Consider the following 8,308-nt stretch of genomic DNA (forward strand, 5'->3'; position numbering starts at 1 on the left):
ACAGAATAAATTTTGTGTCAGTAAAATGACACTGAAGTTACGGTGATGTGAACCTTTTTATGAAAACATCAGCTATTTCCGTGCTGTCCTTAGCCTGGTGAACCAAATCATCGATTATGAGTAAATTTCTCACATTAGAATCAAATTCAGGTAACTTCAAACCATTCACGAATTCTATATTGGTAAATTTTTAAATTTATCTTGATTTTCGCTGTAACAGTAAACGATTCGTTCCCGTGGTGGTTTCATTAGTTGATTACAATGTTCTATGAGAGACAACACGAATGTTGTTTTTCCTGACTGAGTAGCTCCCGAAATTATACATGTAAATGGATCTATGAACATATCGAAAATGATAACATAATAAGACTGTGATTATTTTTATATAATCAGAGATCATGTAAAAAAATAGATACTAGTTTTAATATCAAAATAATCTCCTTGTCAACATTTTTTTTATCACAGTCACTATGTAATCATGACAAAACGAATTTTTCTTTTTTAATTCTAAGAAAAAAAAAGAAGCTATTGTGGAATAATAGTAACAATAACACTGATGTGAAAACTTACAGGAGAAGGGCGACACTGCAAATTATCGTGTTGGGAAACAACCATGGATTTTTACCTACCAGTAGAATGTTGTTTAGTTTTCTGTCCCACAGATGGCATCTTTTGCTTATGGGGCATTTGAATGTAAGGATTTATCCTTTAAAATACCCATAGGGAAAAGTGCATGTGTCTGTTGACACTATGCGCTTCGCAAAAGTGTATCCAAATGTTTTTATTACGGAGGTCGTTTTGAGTTAACAGCTCCATTTGTCTCTGTGGACAGAAAATGGTACAGGAATTTGGATGTTTTGTTGCTCACCCCTTACTGCTGCAATCATAGATTCCAGATTAATCTCAGTGGCCGCGCAAGAATTTAAAGTAATGCCTTTGCATTTGGTCACAATCCCCCCCCCCGCGTTCTATAGGAATAAGATTTGGGGCCTGTGGTAACAAACTCAACAATAAAGTCACCGTCGAGTTCGTCACCTAGCTCCCCAAGGCGGACAGTGAGTAATTGCCTGGTTTTTCACTGAAAATGACAGAATCAGTATCTGTGTATAAAAATGTTCCAATTTTCAATAATTTGCAAAGGTTCCATGACCTCATATAAATTTATCCTACCGTAGGCAACTACAAATGAGGAGATGACAGTATTCCTTTCCTATTTTCAGGCTAAGTGCCTTCAATAGGAGAGTAGGCAACCATCATCTGCTCTTCTGAAACTAACCTGGCATCTTGGATAACTTTGCTGTTATCTAAAAAAAGTTCTACGAGGTCTTCATAAGAGGAAATCACCTGGGTCTGAGTTCTTAACATTCTCATGCCAAGCCTTCCCCATAGAGAATTCAAACAAAGCTTAGCAAGTGAACGTTTACCAGGGTTTTTTACTAATGTGTTCAGTATTTAACATAACACCTTCCCTTAGCAAAAACTCGTCCAGATAAGCCTGTCAGTTTTGACCTTCAGGCCATCCGGATGCTTCCAGTTTCAGCTTCAGAAAGGTATCAATATAGTGGGCAAAGAAGTTTTCTTCTCCTTCAAAGTTTTGAGAAAAATGCCACACCTCGTAAAATTCCATAACTTTATAACCACAGAACGTGCTAAATCTAATTCTGGACTGCACCAATAACCTGTAAATGATCGTCGGTATGAGAGCATAAGGGGGCCATTTCGGAAGCACACTTTCCACACAGGGGGAAGATTAATTTTTCGTTAACTGTGATGGGCTTAACCGGTAACGAAAAATTAATCTTCAAGGCTGTGTTTTCAGAAATTTCTGCATTAAACTGACATTCCCAAATTGAGATAATGTCGAATCCTTTGCTACGAAAGAAGTTTTTGCGAATCCTTCGTTTGCTCAGAAAGGGAAATCATGTCAGTGTTTCTGTATGTACTTGGTCTGTAGCACTCCTGGTCGGAATGTACTTGTTCTGTAGCACTCCTGGTCGGAATGTACTTGTTCTGTAGCACTTTTGATAACCATGGAAGAAGCTACCGTAATATTCATAAATTAAGCTTCGACATTTCCCATTGACAAAATAAGGTCCGATGCAGACTCCCCCCCCCCCCCCAGAGAACGTGCATGTTGTATGGTTATGTTGTTCTTGCCATTTGAGCCAAGCCAAATCCTTTCGATTTTGTATGTTTGCCTGTATGTAACCTGAGCAGGAAGTATGGCTAGTGTGTTAGGTTTCAAAACGTTTTGGAGAAATACTCCTGCAATTGTAATGTCATGGAGAAGGGGATCACTCTGGGTGAGCTGTATGAAGAGAGTGCACAAAGTGTTGCAACTGTATGCTAAACCCGCACGTCATCTTTCGTATAAGCTAAAAGTTCCGCTTTCAGAGAGTATTCAGTGTCTAGCTGATTTTCATACCAAGTCTCAACTCTGAACGAGTTTCATTATTCATAAATTCTGGCTGGAAATATGATTTTTCAGGGATGACTCCATGATAATCCAGAGAATCAGATATGTGAAACGTATGAGAAAAGAAACCATTACGAAGTTCTGGGAGATCGAACATGGCTGGGAGTTTACTAAGAGCAACACTAATTTAGGAAAAACTTCAAGAAATATGATGTTTAAAGGGTCATAATAGATAGCAAGTATCTTTGATCCATCAAACACAACATTGGGTTGGAAATTTTTTGAAAAAAGATATTCCAAAATAAAATGCCCATCAAAACCACAAAACTTGTGTGCAATTACATGGACATTTTTGTATTTTGGTTTGACAGTCTGAAGGATCTTACCATCTCGATCTCTTTTCATGATATTCTTGACAGAAAACCGCTCATCTAGGAATTGACCCACACAGTTTTCACCCCAGAACTCACGTTCGTGACTACCAAAATCAGCTATACATAAAACTGGTACATGACGATGATTTTTCGCTATAGTTTCTGTGTCAAAAAACCCATAGAAACTTGTTTATTTGAGACCTCCGATTTTTGCACAAAGCATTTCTGTTTTGGGTGAACTAATTTGCAGTGAGTGCAGAAATTTTCAGGTGGACAGATGTGGCTTTTATCTGTAGAGAAAGTAGCCAAACACTGTTCGCAACAATGGAGTTTTGAACAAATATTATTTTGTATATGCAAATTCAGACATTTGTTGGAGATTTGTGTGACAGCATGTGCACACATTTTTGCATCTATGCATTTGCAATTTGATAGAAGTGCTGTATGTCTGAAAGCAACTGGGGCAATGATAGATACCCCAAAGAGAGCTGCCACACTATACACTAAATAATAATGAGATGAGTGATATAAAAGATAGGTCTGTTTACCTTCATTTGGCCCCCAAAACACCACAGAAAAATTAGGATCTGCCGAAAAAATCACGATTTGGTATTTCACAGTCAAATGCTTTTGAAAGAGATCTGTTTCTTGAATACCATGAGGAATGAGCGGTACCCCTGCAATTTTGTGGAGAGTTAAAGCGCTCTTTGTTTGTAAGTTTTTGCAATCTAATCGCACTTGTCTGTATGTTTGGACATCATCAGTTTGTGCAGAAACACCCAGAACAAGTGCTTGGGCCATGCAAAGATTGTCATTGTTGTTAATTTCCACAACAGCTTTTATTTTCACAAATTCATCCAGGCTAAGCAGCGTTCTTCTTTTAACATTGGTTCTGCCACCACCATTGTTACTGATATTGATAAGTATGACATCGATAATCAGATCATTTGCCAAAAGAAACTCGCATTTCCATTGGGCGACAGCATAAAAAGCATCAGCTATCCTTTGGATGGTTATTTCAGAAAGCAACATGAATGGTAAGTTAATGTTGCTTTCTAAACTGGATGCACTAATGCCCAACTGAATGTGAGAAAAAGTTCCTGAACTCGAAAATGCTGAATGATCTCATTAAGCATATCTCGAAATATTTCAAAAAAACACTCTGGTGAAAGAGTTCCAGATCACGAAATCGAAATTGATACTCCAATTGTCGAGTTTGATACTTGATAGATTTACATGATCGGGCCACCGAAACAGTATAAAAAGTCCCTGTAGAGTGAGGATTCAATAGTAGTAGATGTAGAGAGTTTAGTTTCACATCCAGTAACTGAATGTGAATTATATAAATTTTGGGGAGGGTCACGACTTCCTCCAGCCACACCAGCGATTGTTACAAGAGAATTAATAACATGTTCTGTGCTTTGTTCATTTCCGCAACCATTTTCTCCTGTCAAATCAACCTCTACAAAAATGCGGTGATGATTAAAAATATTCCCATCGCCATCAACAAAACGAATAACAGATGATCGCTATTAAAAAGAAATTACTTTCTAGATTTCAGAAATATCGTTTAGAAATAAAAAACTCAATGGCATCCTAAGGTGATTTTTGCAATTTCGACACTACATGAGACTTTCACTAACACACTTTTACTAAACATCACCCTCAAAATTTTTCACAAATATCCTAACAAACAAAAAATAAAACTATATGTTACTCATCATAATGTTTTTAGCAAATTCGACAGTACGTGATGGCTTCACTAACACAATATTACTAAATAACCACACTCAATATGTTTTCCCAATCAAAATAAATAAATAAAAATAATATATATATATATAATGACTTATGGGATTTTACTTAACACAAAACAGAGTTGAATATCATGAATATGATTTTTATTTTTCCATTGAAAAAACCACCTTATAACTTTATAGACAAATACTGCTAATGTAGTCACTAAAATTCAAATGACATTGCTATAAAAATGACCAAATTAACTTACCTTTTCTCCAGAAAAACGACAATCTTCTGAATGCATACAAATATTACCAATACTAGAAACTCAAATGGAACGAGTGAGCCCATTAGTCTATTTATAAATAATTAGAAAAAATGGAAAACCAATAACGACAACATGTGATAATGAATAACTTCATTCTCAATGATCACACAAGGTCAAATTACGAGCCTTTGCTACCCATCAGTAGTGTAATAATCAATTCCTGTATCACCTCAAAAACAATTAGTCACAACAGTAAGCTTGAGTAATACATAATCCTGGGGAAATTTACCTTTGATGAAACTGCAATACATAGAGGAAAGGAAGAGATTCGAACAACTTAGTTCTCAGCATCACATGAGGTCAATGGAAACTTTGCTACCTAACACTAGTGTATACATTAGTCACATCAGAAAGCTTGACTACTACACAACCTGGGAGCAAAATTTGACCTTTGAAGAAACCGTTATATGTTTAAGAAAAGAACAATGACTGACTGACCGGAAATGAGTCACTCAGTTGTCTACAAACAAGTTAATGAAAATTAACAGTGTGGGAAAATAATTCACACACAGTTTGTTTATTTATTTATTTTACTCATTTATTCTGGTTATAATATGTAGTTAACTGAATTTAAGAGTAAAACTTATAATGAAAAAAGTCAACTGGATTTTCAGACTTGTGTTTGTGTTCTGTGGTGTGAATATATGTTAATAATCAATTTGGAATATTCAGAAAACCTAGATAGTACCAAGATGTTCTCATTCTGGAAAGAAATATAAATTAAATTTTAACTTAAACATAACAATTGATAATTGTAATTTCAATAATCACTAGTCGTATGTTTTTGGTAAGCGTAATTCTAATACTGAATTTTTTTATTTTATTTTATTTTTCCATAAGAATAATCATAGGATACATATTAGAGTATCAACATGGATACATTAGTGACTTGTCATGCCTAATGTGTGTGTGTGTGTGTGTGTGTGTGTGTGTGTTTAAGGGACACCAGTATAATTAAATTATTCAAAAAAACTTGAAGCACGACTGCCGTCACGACTTTCTCTAAGAATTCGCACCCTTTAACAGGAAAGAAATACCCCAAAATGTATTGGAAAATTAGTACAGCCATTTATAGAAGGAAAAAAAAATTATGTTTGAGTGACATTAGTATATATAATTAAATTATTCAGAAAACTCTAAACACGGATGCCATCACAACTCTACTCTACTCTAAGAATTCCCACCTTTAACAGGAAAGAAATACTCCATAATGTATTGGAAATTAGTACACCCATTATTAGACAACCAAACAAAACATGAAAACAATGATGGATGTGTGTCACCCTGGGAAAATTCCAAGATATCTTATCTCAAAAACATTGCCCACAATTCCATAGCCAAACCAAAATACCATGTGATATCACAGAGAGACATATGTTCCCCAGAAATTTACAAACACATGACGTCACGATTCTTATCTCTAAATATCACCAACCACACCACGTGATGTCCCAGACAGACAAGGGCCCCAGAGAAATTCCAAACATTCCAAACTCTATAACAACAAACATTCATGTCACAATTCTTTATCTTATCTTGATCTTGATCTGGTCAGAAGGGTCCACCAATCACGACACGATTCCTTATCTCTAATATATCTCCCTTTTCCATTCAAAACAACAACGTCACTTATTTACAACTAATAAATGATGTCACTTATCTTCATCTCATAACAACAAACATTCACGTCACGATTCCTTATCTTATCTTGATCTTGATCTGGTTTAAAGTGTCCCACTAATCACAACACGAATCCTTATCTCTACCATCACCCATAATTTCATACGCAAATCAGAAGAAAACCCCACAATTCCATACGCGAACCAAATTCCAAACATTCCAATCTCATGACGTCATGCCACAATGGCGTCAACCAGTGATGTCACGATTCTTTATCTTATCTTGATCTTAATCTGGCCAGAAGTGATACCCCTACTACTGACGTTGATTGAGTTCTCGTCATATTTTATGGCTATCGTTTCCGATATTCTAAGCATTGTTTCGTTGTCTTGTCTGTCTATTGTCTAAAATAAAATAAATATCTAAAAATAAAAATTATAGATTTTAAGAGGTAAACTGGGAGTTTTCCCAGAAATAACACTCAAGTACAATATTTAAAAATGGGGATAAATAGAAAGAAAAAGAAACGCCAACAACAAAAGGGATTTCTATGATAGGCTTTGTATTAGGAATCAATCTGTTAAGATAAGTTGTTGTTTTTATTCAAAATATTTTACCTGATGAAGTTCCGGTGGTAGCTCAGTTGGCAGAGCAGTGGACTGTAGAGGTGATACAAAGCATAGCAATCCATAGGTCGGTGGTTCAAATCCGCCTCGCCGGAAGTTTTGAAGTGAACCTTGACATGTATGAATAAGGAAAACATTTTGCCTCCTAATAAGGCTTTGATAAGACCACACCTGGATTATTGTGCTCAGATTTGGTCTCCCAAGTTCCAAGGGTGCAAAGAAGAGTTACAAAGATTATATCAGGATTATGGAATTTAGATTATGACGACAGATTGTGAGTATGTAGATTGCAGACTCTGGTAAACAGGAGAAAGAGGGGTGATATGATAAAGGTCTATAAACTTTTGAATGGGTGTTATAGCATTTCAAATGATGAAATGTTTCCTTATATGGAAGGTGGGGAGAGAACATGGGTGCATCCATGGAAGTTAAATTGCTTTGCAGTAAAAGAAAAGGGTAAGAGGTAGTTTTTCTCCCAGAGAACAGTGAGTGAGTGGAATAGTTTGCCCTTAGGGGTAGTGAGTGCATCTAGTGTGAATGAATTTAAGGAAAGGTATGATAGCTGGTGTTGGTGATTCATAGCCTCCCTTGTCGAGTCCGTGACTCCCTGGAGGTCTCAGATAATAATAAAAGAATGCCATACAGCTTAGAAAACTAATAAAATTAGACAATTTTTTTTCTCTTTCCATTCACACCAGAAGTAATATCATGAGAAAAAGAGTTAAAAAAAAAAGAAAAAAGAAACTCCCAAAAAGTTGAAAAATTCTAACATTTATTATCATTAAAAATGTCTTTAAAATTAATTTTGCGGTTATCTTATATTTGAACAAAATATGTACATTGTTACTAGTTTTGCAGGTTCTTGGAATGGTACTATCACTGTAGATATACACTAAAAATAAATATGAAAATGTATGAAATGGGATGATATTACAATTATATTGTAATATCATCCCGTCAGAAAACACGATTTAAGGATTCAATATGATATTGTACTTGACAAGATATTAATACTCATTATGAGCACCAGCCTCTTTCCGACCAACCATTCAGTCTGTTGGCAGTAAGTATGCCTAAGTATGTTTAATGGGAATGAAAGGGATTCCCATGAATTCAATTCCCATATCAGGATATTCTTTCGGATCAGGTATTTTCCTAGACGGTAATAATGTGGCCTATTGGATCTGGACTCTTTCAGATAGGC

The 8,308-nt window shown here is 35.6% G+C and overlaps 1 non-coding gene across 1 annotated transcript; it reads left to right on the top strand.

The window, feature by feature from the left end:
- The first annotated feature begins 7,106 nt into the window (after positions 1-7,106).
- Positions 7,107-7,199, top strand: TRNAY-GUA (transfer RNA tyrosine (anticodon GUA)). Its single transcript has 2 exons — positions 7,107-7,143; positions 7,164-7,199. It is a non-coding gene; the product is annotated as a tRNA-Tyr (tRNA).
- Positions 7,200-8,308: the final 1,109 nt, after the last annotated feature.

This window comes from Typopeltis vanoorti, chromosome 18 (genome assembly GCF_054136105.1).
Source record: "Typopeltis vanoorti isolate ZY-2024b chromosome 18, IOZ_Tvanoo_1.0, whole genome shotgun sequence".
NCBI classification, from domain to species: Eukaryota; Metazoa; Arthropoda; class Arachnida; order Uropygi; family Thelyphonidae; genus Typopeltis; species Typopeltis vanoorti.